Here is a 16,832-nt window from a genome sequence, read left to right on the forward strand (position 1 = left end):
GAAGCCATCTGGTTCTGGACATTTATTAGTTGGACGTTTTTACATCAGTTTCAATTTCAGTACTTGTGATTGGCCTGTTCAAAGCTTCTATTTCTTCCTGCTTTAGTCATGGGAGACGTACCTTTGTAAGAATTTGTCCATTTCTTTTAGCTTATCTATTTTATTGACATATAATTGCTTGTCTCTTATCATTCTTTGTATTTCTGTGGTGTCTGTTGTGACTGCTCCTTTTTCATTTCTAATTTTATTGATTTGAGTCCTCTCCCCTTTTTTTCTTGATGAGTCTAACTAAGGGTTTATCAATTTTGTTTATATTTTCAAAGAACCAGCTTTTAGTTTCATTGATCCTTGCAACTGTTTTTCCCCCTCTATTTCATTTATTTCTCTTTTCATCTTTATGATTTCTTTCCTTCTAGTAACTTTGGGTTTTATTTGGCCTTCTTTCTCTAGTTGCTTTAGGTGTAATACTACATTGTTTATTTGAGATTTTTCTTGTTTTCTGAGGTAAAACTGGTATAAATTTTCCCTCTTAAAACTCTGTTTTTGCTTCATTTAGAGGTTTTGAATCATTGTGTTTTTGTTTTCATTTGTTGGTTTCTGAGGTAAAACTGGTATAAATTTTCCCTCTTAAAACTCTGTTTTTGCTTCATTTAGAGGTTTTGAATCATTGTGTTTTTGTTTCATTTGTTTCTAGATTTATTTTTTATTTCCTCTTTGGTTTATTCAGTGACCCATTGATGGCTTCATATTAAGTAACCTGTTGCTTAGCCTCCATGTGTTCATGGATTTTTTAAACAGGTTTTTTTTTTTTTCTTGTATGATATTTCTAATCAATAGCACTGTGGTCAGAAAATTTGCTTGATATGATTTAAGTTTTCTTAAATTTACCAAGGCTTGATTTACCAGCCAGTGTGTGATCTAATTAATATCCTTATAATGTTCTATGTTTGCTTGAAAAGAATGTGCATAATGCTACTTTCAGATAGCGTGCTCTATAAATATCTGTTAAGTTCATCTGATCTAATGTGTCATTTGAAGCCTGTGTTTCTTTTTTGATTTTCTGTCTAAATGATCATTACATTGATGAAAGTGGGGTGTTAAACAGTCCCACTATTTTTGTGTTACTGTTTATTTAATCATTTATGGTTTATATATCGAAGTCCTCCTATGTTGAGTGCATATATATTTACAAATGTTTTATTTTCTTCTGGGATTTATCCCTTAATCATTATGTAGCATCCTTCTTTATCTAATAACACTTTATTTTAAAGTTTATTTTTTCTGATATAAGTATTGCTATTCCAGCTTTCTTTTGGTTTTGATTTGCATGGAATATATTTTTCCATTTTCTCACTTTCAGTCTGTATATGTACCTAAATCTGAAGTGGGTTTCTTGTAGACATCATGTATATATGGTCTTATTTTTCAATCCATTCAGTCAGTCTGTTTCTTTTGGCTGGAGAATTTAGTCCACTTAAATTTAAAGCAATTATCCCTTTGTTTGTCCTTATTGCCATTTTGTTAATTGCTTTGAATTTGTTTTTATACATCTTTTTTTCCTTTCCTTCCTCTTTTATTCATTTCTCTTTTGATGACTCTTTAGTGTTGTGTTTAGGATACTTTTTCTTTTTGTGTGTGTATCTATTGTAGATTTTTGTTTTTAGTTTCCATGAGATTTTGATATATCCATCTCTACATAAAAGATTTTTTTAATTGCTGGTTTGTTAATTTCAAATGCATTTTTGGTATCCTGCATTAATACTCTCCTCCTCTCACAATTACCAACTTTGATATCCTATTTCTGTGTGGATGATTCCCTACTTTTAGTATATATATATTTGCCTTGGCTGTTGACCTTTCCCATTTGTAATTTTCTTGCTTTTAGTGGGTTTTTTTTCTGCCTAGAGAAAGCCATTTAGCATTTTTCATAAAGCTGGTTTGGTGGTGTTGATTCTTAGCTTTTGATTCGCTGTAAAGCTTTTGATTTATCCATCAAATCTGAATGCATGCCTTGCTGTATAGAGCATTCTTGGTTGTAGGTTTTTGCCTTTCATCACTTCCAATATAGTGTGCCATTCCCTTCTGGCCTGAAGTTTCTGCTAAGAAGTAAGCTGATAACCTTATGGGGATTCCCTTTCATGTTATTTGTTGCTTTTCTTCTGTTGCTTTTAATATTTCCTGTTTGTCTTTAATTCTTGTCAATTTAGTTGATATGTGTCTCAGCTTTTCATCCTTGGGCTTATCTTGTATTGGAATCTCTGCACTTTTTGGACTTGGATGAGTGTTTACTTTTCCATGTTAGGAAAGTTTTCAGCAATTATCTCTTCAAAATTTTTTTTTCCCCCCTCAGGACCTTTCTCTCTTTTCCTTGTGGCACCAATATAATGTGAATGTTGGTATATTTGTTGTTGTCCCAGACATCTCTTAGACTGTCCTCATTTCTTTTCATTTTTTTAAATTTATTCCACAGTGGTGATTTTCACCAATCTGTTTTCCAGATCACTTATTTGTTCTGTTTCAATTATTTTGCTATTGATTCCATCTAGTGTATTTTTCATTTCAGCTACTGTATTGTTCATCTCCCTTTGTTTTTTTTACATTTTCTAGCTCTTTGAGAAACATTTTTTATATCTTTTCAGCCTGTGCCTACATACTTTTGTGAGATTTTTTTTTATCATCTTTATTATAATTAACCTGAATTATTCCTCAAGTATATGGTCTATCTCCACCTCACTTAGGTATTCTTCTGAGGTTTTTTCTTAATTCTTAATTTTTTGTCTACTGAACATATGTCTCTGATGTCTCATTTTGTCTAAAGTTCTGTGTCTGTGAGCTCTGTTCTGCAGGCTGCAAGATTGTAGTTCTTGCCTCTGGTGTCTGCCCTTTGTTGGGTTCATTTGGTCTAGGAGCTTGTGCAGACTTTCTGGTGGGAGGTGCTAGTGTGTGGCTGGAATTGGGTCTTGTCCCTCTGATGAGTAAGGCCATATCAAGAGGTGTGTGTGGAGGTGACTATGTGCTCAAGAGGACTTAATGCTGCCTGTTTGTTGATGGATGGGGCTCTGTTCTCTTCCTGTTGTTTATTTGGCACAATGCATCTCTCCACTGGAGCCTGTGGGCTCTTGGATGGGGACATTCTCAATGGCAAAAGGGTGACCTACTGAAGTTCTCACACCTTTGAATATTTCCTAGGGGCCACCAGTGACCTTGCTCCTCACTCAAGGCCACTACAAACTCCTGGCTTCCTTGGAGACCCTCAAAGATCCTCAGGTAGTCTGGCCCATTGTCGTATGCAGTCACTACTTTGCCCTCGGTCCCAGTCCATGTGAAACTTTGTGGCTACTTTCCAAGATTGAAGTCTTTATTTCTCCCAGTCTTGTGAAGCTCCTGAACTCAAGCCCTAACTAGCCTCTGAAACCAAATGGCTTGGAAGCCTGAAGTGGGGCTCAGAACTCACTCCTGTGGGAGAACCCCTGCAGTTTAATTATTTTCCAGTTTTTAGGTCATTCCCACCTGGTGGGCATGAGATATGATTATATTGCAACAGTACCCCTCCTGTCTTGTGGCTTCTGCTTTATCTTTTGATATAGAATATCTTTTATTGGTATGTCCCAATCTTTTTTTATCAATGATTGTTCAGTAGTTACTTGCGTTTTTGATGTTTGAGTGAGAGGCGGTGAGTCCAAGTCTTCCTACTCCATTAACTTATCACCAGTCAAGTAAAAGTTATATATGCACAGTGGTTTAAATAAACAGTTCTTTGTCCCAATTGAGATATCCAGTCTCAATTTCTTTAGCTAAATATTTTTTTTACTCACTATACCTGAAAATTTTACTTAAATTACTATTTATTCATCTCTATTTTTTTCCATTAAACAACTGTCTTTGTTGTCTCTTTCCTTCCTTTTCCTTGAATGAACATGCACACTTTCAATTTTCATAATCATCCTAATAAACTATTGTAATTTTAGTAGAATAAATATTTAGTATTTACATTGTAAATACATTTCACAATTATAAAGCTGTTCAAAACTGAGCAATGTACTATTCTTATATGATAATTTTCTTTGCCCATATAAATTTTTCTTTTCCATGGAGTTGATGGGGATATATTAGGATAGTTAAATTTTTAGTTTAGAAATCCTATAGGAGAGTAAAGACAGAAAGGCAATTTTAAAGAATTGGGGGAGATTATTTTCAGCCAATGACCACTCAAGAAAAGAATCCAATAACTCTCTACACTACCTTGAAAAAAAACGAGGTGCATTTGAGTGCTGGGCATAGTCAGATCACAAGACCCATTAGTTACAACGCATGCCAATAGATACGGGGTCTGAATTTTGTTACAGGAAGTCAGGGATTAATGGACTTTGAAGAGTAGCATCTCTTCATGTAACCAAGATAAGAATATAAGTGAAAGGGGAAAGAAACTAGGTGAAATGGCACACTATACCAGAACCTGAGATGAATCCTTATCTTTTGGTATATGCTACCACCATTTTAGTATTATACATATGATTCAAGTAGTGCCATGACAGTCCCAGTTACACCATATAGGTTCAAAGGAAGGACTAATGACATAAATCTTGTTAGCAACCCAAAAATGAGGAAGAAGGTGGTCTTCTCTGCTCCCACATTTTCTTTGACTCTAAAAATATAACCCTCTTTGTTCTTTTGGCTGCACTCCATTGCTTACCTGTTTGTATCTCTCACAAGCACTCACCTTCTGCCTATCACTTTGTTTCTTTCTGAGTTCTCTCTGTGCTGAGACAAAAGAACCTCAGCTTCAGTAAATCCAGATCCGAGACCAGATGTGCAGTTTCAGTCAAAAGACTGTGGATTCGAATTCCCTCCTAAGTCAGAGACTGTGGATTCAAGTCCCAATTTGAGATGCGACTGGATTCAAGTCCCAATAAAAGAATACAGTTTCAAAGTTAATAATTGTCTTTTCTTTTCCCACTAGCTTAATGTTGCCATTGTTTTTCAGTCACTAAGTCATGTGTGACTCTTTGTGACATAATGAACTGTAGAACATCAAGGTCCTCTGTCCTCCACTGTAACCTAAAATATTCTCAAATCATGTTCATTGAATCGATGATGCTAAGAGAGTTAATTTTAGGTATATTGATAAGGAGTCCAGAGCCCTTGAGGAGGAGAAAGGGGTCCAGGGACCTCAAGGAGGAAAAAGCAACAAACTTTTTTTTTTTCCTACATTGCTTTGTCTTGGTCACAAGAGACTCTTTTTTTTTTAAATTGAACTCTTGAGTCGTTATGGCAACAATATATTTATTCTAAGACTAACTTTCTTTAAGCACAGAGCCAGTGATTACATAACAAAACAATATTTCTCAAGGGTGTTTTCCCTTAAGCTCTGTACTAATGATTGCATAACAACAATGTATCATGTTTGAGGAACTTTTTCTCCTTCTTAACAAGAACCTTCTGACTAATAGTGTTATCTTAAGGTATCTGTTGTGGGAGTGAGTCTGGTAAGACCATTATATTGTTAGTAAACAATTGAAAAATTATATAAAGCCCCACCAAAACAAGTGAATGGGGCACTTCTGCCCCTTTCTGGTGCCTATGTCAGAAGTTTTTCTATCCCTTTTTTACTGTAATAAAACTTTTGCCTCACAAAGCTCTAAGTGACTGAAACTGTGTCTTTGATCCAAAACTGAAATTCTTTCCTTCAGAGATCATGAATCTGACTCCATTCTCTGTAAGCCATCAATGTTGTCTCACCATCTCATCCTCTGCTACACCCTTATCCTTTTGCCTTCCATCCTTCCCATAAATTGGCTTTGCCAGTGAATTGGCTCTTTGAATCAGGTGGCCAAAATAATGCAACTTCAAAAACAATGAATATTCAGGGTTGATTTTCTTTCGGATTGACTGGTTTTATCTCCTTGCAGTCCAAGGTACTCTCAAGAGTCTTCTTCAACAACACAATTAGAAAGCATAGGGAAGTGATTACTGGCTAGCTTGCTCTCTCCCTTTTTGATTCCCCCTCTTCTCCTCCTGGTCACCTCTATCTCCCTCCTCCCTCTTCTCTTCTCCATGTAACTCTGTGTACCTCTCCAGGTGTCCCTCACTGTGGAGAAACTTTTCATCATTAACCTAGATGTTTTATCATCAGTGCAGTATAGATGGAGAAGTCTTGAGGCTACTGTACGAATAAGACTGAAAACCAGAGGCAGGAGGCTTAAGTTCAAAACCTGAGAACACCAGAGAACTCCTGACTCCAGGGAACATTAATCGATAAGAGCTCATCAAAATCCTCCATAACTACACTGAAACCAAGCACCACCCAAGGGCCAACAAGTTCCAGAGCAAGGCATACCATGCAAATTCTCCAGCAACACAGAAACATAGCCCTAAGCTTCAATAAACAAGCTGCCAAAAATTACGCCAAACCCATTGAAATCTCAAAACTCACTGCTGGACACTTCACTGCACTGCAAAGAGGAGAAATCCATTTCCACCCACCAGAACATCGACACATGCTTCCCTAACCAGGAAACTTTGACAAGCCACTTGTCCAACTGCACCCACATTGAGTACACTCCACAATAAAGAGGAACCACAAACTGCCAGGATACGGAAAGGCCACCCCAAACACAGCAACATAAACAAGTTGAAAAGGCAGAGAAATACCAAGCACGTAAAGGAACAGAATAAATGCACACCAAACCAAACAAATGAGGGAGAGATAAGGAAACCACCTGATAAATAATTTCAAATAATAATAGTGAAAATGATCCAAAATCTTGAAAACAAAATGGGATTACAGATAAATAGCCTGGAGACAAGGATTGAGAAGATGCAAGAAATGTTTAACAAGGACCTAGAAGAAATTTTAAAAAGAGTCAATATATCATGAATAATGCAATAAAAGAGATCAAAAACACTCTGGAGGGAACCAACAGTAGAATAACAGAGCAAAAGATAGGAGAAGTGAGGTAGAAGATAGAATGTTAGAAATAAATGAAGCAGAGATTAAAAAAAAAGAAAAAAGAATTTAAAGAAATGAGGACAACCTCAGAGACCTTTGGGACAATGTTAAACGCCCCAACAATCGAGTCATAGGAGTCACAGAAGAAGAAAACAAAAAGAAAGATCATGAGAAAATACTTGAGGAGAAAATAGTTGAAAACCTCCCTAAAAAGGGTCAGGAAATAGTCACCCAAGTCCAAGAAACCCAGAGAGTCTCAAACAGGATAAACCCAAGGCAAAATGCCTCAAGACACATATTAATCAAATTATCAAAGATCAAACACCAAGTTCAGTTCAGTACAGTTCAGTCGCTCAGTCATGTCCAACTCTTTGCAGTCCCATGAATCACAGCACACCAGGCCTCCCTGTAGATCACCATCTCCTGGAGTTCACTCAGACTCACGTCCATCGAGTCAGTGATGCCATCCAGCCATCTCAACCTGGGTCGTCCCCTTCTCCTCCTGCCCCCAGTCCCTCCCAGCATCAGAGTCTTTCCAATGAGTCAACTCTTGCATGAGGTGGCCAAAGTACTAGAGTTTCAGCTTTACAATCATTTCTTCCAAAGAAATCCCAGAGCTGATCTCCTTCAGAATGGACTGGTTGGATCTCCTTGTAGTCCAAGGGACTCTCAAGAGTCTTCTCCAACACCACAGTTCAAAAGCATCAATCCTTTGGTGCTCAGCCTTCTTCACAGTCTAATTCTCACATCCATACATGACCACAGGAAAAACCATAGCCTTGACTAGATGGACCTTAGTCGGCAAAGTAATGTCTCTGCTTTTGAATATAATATCTAGGTTGGTCATAACTTTTCTTCCAAGGAGTAAGCGTCTTTTAATTTCATGGCTGCAATCACCATTTGCAGTGATTTGGGAGCCCAAAAAAATAAATTCTGACACTGTTTCCACTGTTTCCCCATCTATTTCCCATGAAGTGATGGGACTGGATGCCATGATCTTCATTTTCTGAATGTTGAGCTTTAAGCCAACTTTTTCACTCTCCACTTTCACTTCCATCAAGAGGCTTTTTAGTTCCTCTTCACTTTCTGCCATAAGGATGGTGTCATCTGCATATCTGAGGTGATTGATATTTCTCCTGGCAATCTTGATTCCAGCTTGTGTTTCTTCCAGTCCAGTGTTTCTCATGATGAACTCTGCATAGAAGTTAAATAAGCAGAGTGACAATATACAGCCTTGATGTACTACTTTTCCTATTTGGAACCAGTCTGTTGTTCCATGTCCAGTTCTAACTGTTGCTTCCTGACCTGCATATAGGCTTCTCAAGAGGCAGGCCAGGTGGTCTGGTATTCCCATCTCTTTCAGAATTTTCCACAGTTTATTGTGATCCACACAGTCAAAGGCTTTATCATAGTCAATAAAGCAGAAAGAGATGTTTTTCTGGAACTCTCTTGCTTTTTTTGATGGTCCAGTGGATTTTGGCAATTTGATCTCTGGTTCCTCTGCCTTTTCTAAAACCAGCTTGAGCATCAGGAAGTTCACGGCTCATGTATTGCTGAAGCATGCCTTGGAGAATTTTGAGCATTACTTTACTAGCTTGTGAGATGAGTGCAATTGTGTTGTAGGTTTGAGTATTCTTTGTCATTGCCTTTCTTTGGGACTGGATTGAAAACTGAGCTTTTCCAGCCCTTGGCCACTGATGAGTTTTCCAAATTTGCTGGCATATTTCACAGCATCATTCCAGGATTTGAAATAGCTCAACTGGAATTCCATCACCTACACTAGTTTTCTTTGAAGTGATGCTTCCTAAAGCCCACTTTACTTCACATTCCAGGATGTCTGGCTTTAGGTGAGTGATCACACCATAGTGATTATCTTGATCGTGAAGATCTTTTTTGTACAGGTCTTCTGTATATTCTTGCCACCTCTTCTTAATATCTTCTGCTTCTGTTAGGTCCATACCATTTCTGTCCTTTATCAAGTCCATCTTTTCACAAAATGCCATATGACACAGCAGTCTCACTGCTGGGCCTACACACTGAGGAAAGCAGTATTGATAGAGACATGTGCACCCCAATGTTCATCACAGCACTGTTTATAATAGCCAGGACATGGAAGCAACCTAGATATCCATCAGCAGACGAATAGATAAGAAAGCTGTGGTACATATACACAATGGAATATTACTCAGCCATTAAAAAGAATACATTTGAGTCAGTTCTAATGAGGTAGATGAAATTGGAGCCTATTATGCAGAGTGAAGTAAGTCAGAAAGAAAACTACCAATACAGTATACTAACGCATATATATGTGAAGGGTTAATAGGGTAGCAGAGATGTGCCTGCAAACGGGTCTCTCTGCTCAGGCTGAGCGTCCTTGCATATGAGGCGTTCTGCCAAAGAGTCTGGACACAGCCTTGAGTTTAATGGTCCCTTGCAAACGAGGGAGCATTCCCTTCTTGAGATAAGAAGGAGATGAGGGCTTTGGGCAGACTCTTCAGTAGACAGAGATTTCACTCCCCTTTGCTATATGATAACATGTATGCACCTGCACTGTACTTAAAAGGCTTATTCTTACAGTCTGGAATTCTGCCTAAGGAGGGCTTTATAATCATAAATGGCAGTTAGTTTGCCCAGTTGTTCCTCTGGCCAGAGTGGTGTCCTGTCTGTCTTTTGTATGTCTTGTATGTTTTATGTCATTTCACTCGTAATCTCCAGAAATCTCCTACAATATGGAATTTAGAAAGATGGTAACGATAACCCTATATGTGAGACAGCAAAAGAGACACAGATGTATAGAACAGTCTTTTGGACTCTGTGGGAGAGGGCAAGGGTGGGATGATTTGGGAGAATGGCATTGAAACATGTAAATTATCATATGTGAAACGAATCACCAGTCCAGGTTTGATGTGTGAGACAGGGTGCCCAGGGCTGATGCACTGGGATGACCAAGAGGGATGGGATGGGGAGGGAGGTGGGAGGGAGGTTCAGGATGGGGACATATGTACACCCGTGGCAGATTCATGTCAATGTATGGCAAAACGACTACAATATTGTAAAGTAATTAGCCTCTAATTAAAATAAATAAATTTATATTAAAAATAAACTGTAGCATTAAAAAGAAAAGAAAAAAAAAAGCATCAGTTCTTCAGTGCTCAGGCTTCTTTATGGTCCAGCTCTCACATTCATACATGATTATTGGAAAAGCCATAGCTTTGACTATATGGAGCTTTGTTTGCAAAATATTGTCTCTGTTTTTTAATTTGATGTCTACATTTATCATGGCTTTCCTTCCAAGGAGCAAGTATGTTTTAATTTCATGTTTGCAGTCACCTTTCACAGTGATTTTGGAGCACAAGAAAATAAAATTTGTCATTGTTTCCAATTTTCCCCTTCTATTTGTCATGAAGTGATGGAGCCAGTTGTCTTTTTTGAATGTTGAATTTTAAGCCAGCTTTTTCACTCTTCTCTTTCACTCTCATCAAGAGGCTCTTTAGTTCTTCTTTAATGGCTCTCTGCCCTTAAAGTGGTATCATCCACATTTCTGAGGTTGTTGATGCTTTCCTGGCAATCTGATTTCAGCTTGTGACTCACTCAGCCCAGAATATAGTATGATGTACTCTGCATATATGTTAAATAAGCAGGGTGATACAGCTTTGTTGTATTCCTTTCCCAATTTGCAACCAGTCTGTTGTTCCATGTCTGGATCTAACTGCTGCTTCTTGACTTACATATAGGTTTCTCAGAGACAGGTAAGGTATTTCCATTTCTTTAAGAATTTTCAACAGTTTTTGTGATCCATACAGTCAAAATCTTTAGTGTAGTCAATGAGACAGAAGTAGTTGTTTTTCTGGAACTCCCTTGCTTTCTCTCCTTCAATTATCTAATGAATGTTGGCAACTTGGTCTCTGGTTCCTCTGCCTCTTTGAATGTATATACTAGAAATTCAATCTCAATTTTTTCCCCACAGTCATATACAATAACATTTATTATTTTTGTAAGTTATTTCTTTTTATGCTGCTTTTTTAATTTCAGCTTTTTATGCTGAACATATTTGATTGCACTTTATTGTTAATATTCAGCTATCATTGTGAGATTTCACCTTATCCATCTCCTGAAGATTCTTTTTACTTTCCCCATTTGGATCTCCTGTTACTTGCAATTGTGGTTTTCTTCTCTATTGGTTTTGTATTTCAGAGACACATACCTTTATCAGTTTTCTGAGAGAAGTTTATGAGTAGTGTGTGAAGCACATCTTCATTTTGCTCTTCACTTGATTATTAGTTATGAATCAGTAAAGAATTATGGGTTAATATCTTAACATATGACTCTGAAATTCTTTCTTCATTGTTTTCCAGCTCCCAGTGTTGTTAGTAAGAAGTCTTCAGTTCATTTTTATTCCTTATCTATTATATGTGTTAGCATTCTTAAAATTTGTGATGGTGAGTCTTGTATCAATTGTAATACATGTCAGTAGATATTCAGTGTATTCTTTTATTCTTGAAAGTCACGCCCTTTGGTTCTTGGAAATTAATGTTTTTGAAGATTCATCCCGCCTATATTTTATCTCTTTTAACTTTTTCTGAATCTCTTATTATTCTTATGTCCAATCGCCTGGATTGGTCATCTTTTTCTTTTTTAATTCCTTTTTCATTTTTTCCATTTCTTTGTTTCTTTTCTCTTCTCTTTCTTGTTTACTTTCTCTTAATTCTGGAAAGTTTTATGTGATACACTGCATTGTCTACTGATTATGTAGAGTTAGCTCTCTGATGTTTGTTAAAAGGTACAATTTGTCTTACTGTTTTATACCAGTCAATTCTTTTTCTGTTGTCTCCCTTTTTGCTTATCATTTTCTGTCTTTGTAAAACATTCAGTTTAGATTTGAAGAAATGTTGACTACCTTTCTTCATATTAGTTTATTTAATATTTAATTAAATTGCATGTATAAAATAACAAGCAAAACTAGACTCAGCAATTTTGAAATTAACCACAGTCAGTATACAACTAGATCCAGGGGGGGCGGGGGGAGAAGAAGCTAAAAGTTCCCTGGTCAGTGACTTTGTTAAAATGGTTAATCTTGTAGTTTACTGCCAGAGGAGCCCAATCATAATAAAGAGGGGCAAATGATAATTTGATTAGGCAGTTAGGTGATAGTGTACAAGCCCAATGAGCGCAACAGAATTCAAAAGGTGCTCAATGAGTAAACTGTCATTAGAAATGAGAATCTCTGAATTAAGATCTCGCTGACTTAATGATGTGATATTTACCCTTTATAGGGCATGTAAGAGTGCTCTGCATGACATGATATCTCATAAATGAAGAGCAACTAAATTCTAAACAGTAAGATCTAATTCTTTATCTGATTTATTTGTCAGAAATGTATAAACTCTGTTTTATGACACAATTTTTCCATTTTACCTCAAATATTAGGATTTTAGTAATTTGGAGGTCTAAGGAAAGAGAGTATGGTTATGGATGCAAAAAGTATTTAGACTGTTGTGTTTGAAATAATTTAGATTATCTGAAAACTTTGGCTGTAACTTTTGACTTCATCTTGAGACCTCAACGTAAATACTTCTGGGCTTTGTTTTGTTTTGTTTAGCCACTAAGTCATGCCTGAGTCTTTGCGACCCCCTGGACTGTAGCCTGCCAGGATTCTCTATCCATGGGATTTTCCAGATAAAAATACTGGAATGGGTCACCATTTCCTTCTCCAGGGAATCTTCCCAACCCAGGGATTGAACCCTCATCTCCTGCACTGGTAAGCGAATTCTTTACTGCTGAGCCACCAGAGAAGCCCTCAGAAAATAAATGTATGTATTGTTAAATTTTATAAAAAGAATCAGCATTTAGATTTGGAATAAATTATGAAAAACAACCATGTGAACAGGTAAATAGGCTTAATTTAATTTTTAAGAGAGAAATGAAAATCTTTCTGGTATATATTTTAGCAATTAATAACAGAGATCAAAATTTGTTGGCAATATAGTAACTGTTATATACAATATATTTGAATCTAATATTGCAATTTGATTAGAAAGAAATAAAGAGTGTAAACTAAGAAGTTTGTTCATAAGGTAGGAAAGAAAAAAAATTATGATCAAAAGACTTTCAAATAAATAAGGAAAAACTAGAGTTGATTACAACAAACAAAAATAATGACTATGAAACTGAAAAGAGAGAACAAGAGAGTTGGGCCCAGCTTAGCAGCTAGAGTTTGGCCTGGACTTCCTCAGACTTAGATGACTTGGACAGGAACGATCAGCTGTGAAGACTGTACTTCATGCATGGAGGAGGATAGAGTTTGACTGGATTCACAAAGTGCCTCCTACCACCCCTTCAACGAGTCTTGAACTTGAGGTTGAAGGCAGCAACCTCCCTTTGAGAAAGTATCTCCTATTTTCTCTGACTGATTCTGGGACAATGTAAGGCAGCTTGTAGATGATTCTGTGTACAATGTACACAGTTAGAATGGCCAAGGTTCCTCAGAGACTGGTATTTGGAGAATTGAAAAGGCTAAAAAAAGATGACAATAGTTATGCAACAAGAGATTGCAGTTAATTTAGAGACCAGAAGTGAGGCTAGAGAATAAAATAAGAATGGAAATTACAACTGAGTAGATGTTGGAAATCAGTGAAAATCTGGGTCTCTCACATGAATATTTTCCAACAGTGCTTTTGTCTGTGGACTTTGATAGCATAGTTGTCTAATAAATGTTTCATTGTCTCAGTCTAACAATGGATTTTATTCCAGAATACAATTGTTATAGAGCAAAACTTCAGTATGTTGGAGAAAATGTTGATCAGCATAGTTTCAAGCTTTGTTTGTCCTTTGTTTGCAGAGTCAGGCATAAATGCGCATTTGTGATTAGACTTTTCTAGTGCATTTCTGGTGTCCTGTGCCTTGGGCATGACACATCAGAGTCTGGTGATTATCTTTTGTTAACTGCCAGATTCCTCTGGAAAAAGGCTCCGTGCAATACATCATTTGCAGTGTTTGTTTGGGGTATACATATAAATACATGTTGAATGCATTTGTTACGGATATTGTGGTTTCCAAAGCCAACTTAAGTAAAACAGTGTGAGATGAATGATGAAGGGGACCTTCTGAAGGAGGTATGAAATTAATAATCAAAATATTATTTACCTAAATATAAAGAGAAAAGCTTTTTATTATTCTATGTCAACTATTTGAGTGCCAAAATGAATCAGGACAACATGGTTATACTTGCTTTATGTCTGCATTGGGGAGGTTTGTGAGGAAACTCTTTATGACACATTGAGTATAAAAATGTAATAAAAATTAAATTCACATTAGGAAAGTGTATTTGGTTTGATTAATCATTTAAAATAACTTCATTTGAAGCATAAGTATATTAAAATTTTTAAGCCTATTTTGGTTGTTATTGAGAGCCAAATCTGTTTTTCTCAAAGTTTTTAGTTCATTCAAACAAAAAGTGCTTTGAGCTTAAATGATTAAAGGTGAGAAGTCATTTTCAAATTATATTTCAAAGTGATAACCACTCATCTGCTCTAGAATATCTTAAACAACTCATTTGCCAACATGTAGCATTTCTCGTTATTCCTTAACGTGTCTGTACCCACCTTCAGCTCATTATTCTCACAGATCATTATGAATGTAGACAGGGAGGCATGCTGTAGTCAAGACTTGTAGTATGTGAGTTTCCATTAAAGTTAAGAAAATATCATGTGTGAGGCACAATGGTAGACCAATGTACTGTGTTTGAAATAGTGGAAAAGAGAGAGTAGACTCCTCAATCTAGTAGAGAAGACAACTAAAAATGTAAGGAAAAATGGGGTCATTGCTGTGTATGATGAGTATAAGCAGATGGAGATGAGTTCTTTCCGCAAGGAAACCAGCTTACACTTTGTGAAGAAGGAACCCACTGAGCGGTGGCTGTGGTTTATCAAGTAGCATCCTGTTACTTTCAGTGGGATCAAACGATAGAAATATTTGAGTAATAGAACAAATTAATCTAAATTAAACTTGTAGCTGCAAGTGATGACTTAGAGGAAGAAAATAATTAGTATACACGTCATTAGCTTTCTGAAATTTTTATTTCTAACTATTTAATTTTATCCTGGATTAGCTTTTACTACTCCTGAGGCTGTGGCAGAACTGTGTTTTCTTCCCCACCTTCCACGATTTTAGTTAAGAATTTCAGATGGCCCAGTTTTGTTTTTGTTTTTAATCTATAAAAGTCACATTCTCCCCAAGATGAGTGTGGACCAAATGTTGATCGTTCACTCTCACTCTTAGGAAAACAGAAAAACCAACCATGTTTTTATAGTACACAGTTTTTACAACAAAAGATATGCTATATTTTGGGTAAAAATTCCTTGCCAGCTGGGATGGAACATTATATTTAATAGATGTAGGAAAAAAAAAAAAAACCGTGAGTCTTGATGTCCACTTGACCTAATTTTTCACTGAATGACCTCCTCTGTGCTCTCCTGCACAGGGTCATATTCTCAGGAAGAGAAAGATTATGGAAGGAGCAAGGAAGATGGTGTGTGACATCCGTTACCAGTTAACTGATGCCTTGAAATGGACAATGATTGTGTTCCATACCAGATACTCTGGTAAAGTGAGCAGCAGCAGGATGAGGTTAACTGCAAAAACCAAAGGCTCAGTAGATTCAGGAGAGCAGATTGTGTGCATAAAGAAAATGCCCAGAATGGTCATGTCCCCAAACTGAACAAATTCATTGTCAGAATCTTCAGTAAAAATGAACTGTTATTAACCTTAGATATGGTATGATATTCTCTAAAGAATATTTTACTGACATTCTCTATTCCAAACAATGTCATGCAGTCATGTGTTCAGCTATATTCTTATCAAAATGAAAAGATATTAGATCAAAAACACATTCTTATTCCTCAAAATAGACCCTATTGGTGTATGAAACTGTGAAATTGAGTAAAATAGCAGCACATCTGCTTATCAAAATTAAAATCTATTTATCAAAAACCTTGAGTGTGGTACTGAGTTGGGTGATATGCCAAGTGAGTTGAATAACATCTATTATCTGCCCTGTAGATGCTTATGACTCAATACAGAAAACATTCACATAGGTTGACACAAAAGGCTGATACTTCCACATTATAATGTGGAAGAGAAATGAATGGCAGGTGGGGCGAGGCAAGAGGCTCCTCATCTTCTGCAGCCTCTGTGTGTATTGGCAGTAAGTATGGCACAGGGGAAGCTGTGGCTGATGGAGGCCACTGCATTCAATGCTAGAGACTTACCTCCCACAATTTCCCTTACTTTTCCTGCTTTATCATATTGCCTGTGCAACTTTATAAAGACTTCTTAATTCTGTTTTTATATCTTAAAGGTGCTTCTTTTAGGATTCAAAGATTTGTTTTCAGATTTCAAGGTTTTTAGTTTATTTTATACTTATTTGTATTTGCTCAATTTTACCTTCTTCCAGTTCATCAAGTGCCTCTATCAATGTTAAAAAATTAGGTTTGTGTTTCACAAGCAGTGATTAAGGGTACATTCCCTAAAGTCAAAATGTCTGTGTTTTAATCTCGATTCTACTGCTAATTACCCGTGTCATGTGGAGTAACTTATTGGACTTCTCTGTGTTTAATTTGGACATTAATAATACCATATGGAAGAGATTTTGTGGTGGAATTAAATGCCTTAATTCATGTAAAGTGCTTTGCATGGTGCTTACAATACAGTGAGCACAAAACAGAAGTTGTTTATCATACATAATTATATTGCAGACTGAATAATAATATCTCCTAAGTTTTCATTTTTACAGGCTTGAAGAGTTTCACAATTTTTCTTTTTTTTAAATAAATTTATTTGTTTTAATTGGAGCTTAATTACTTTACAATATTGTATTGGTTTTTGC

General features: G+C 36.5%; 1 pseudogene; it reads right to left on the bottom strand.

Annotated features, from left to right (window-relative positions):
• The window catches only part of LOC128060352 (olfactory receptor 5D13-like), a 55,035-nt pseudogene extending 39,383 nt beyond the window's left edge, over positions 1-15,652 (bottom strand).
• Positions 15,653-16,832: the final 1,180 nt, after the last annotated feature.

This window comes from Budorcas taxicolor, chromosome 2, assembly GCF_023091745.1.
Source record: "Budorcas taxicolor isolate Tak-1 chromosome 2, Takin1.1, whole genome shotgun sequence".
Taxonomy (NCBI): Eukaryota; Metazoa; Chordata; class Mammalia; order Artiodactyla; family Bovidae; genus Budorcas; species Budorcas taxicolor.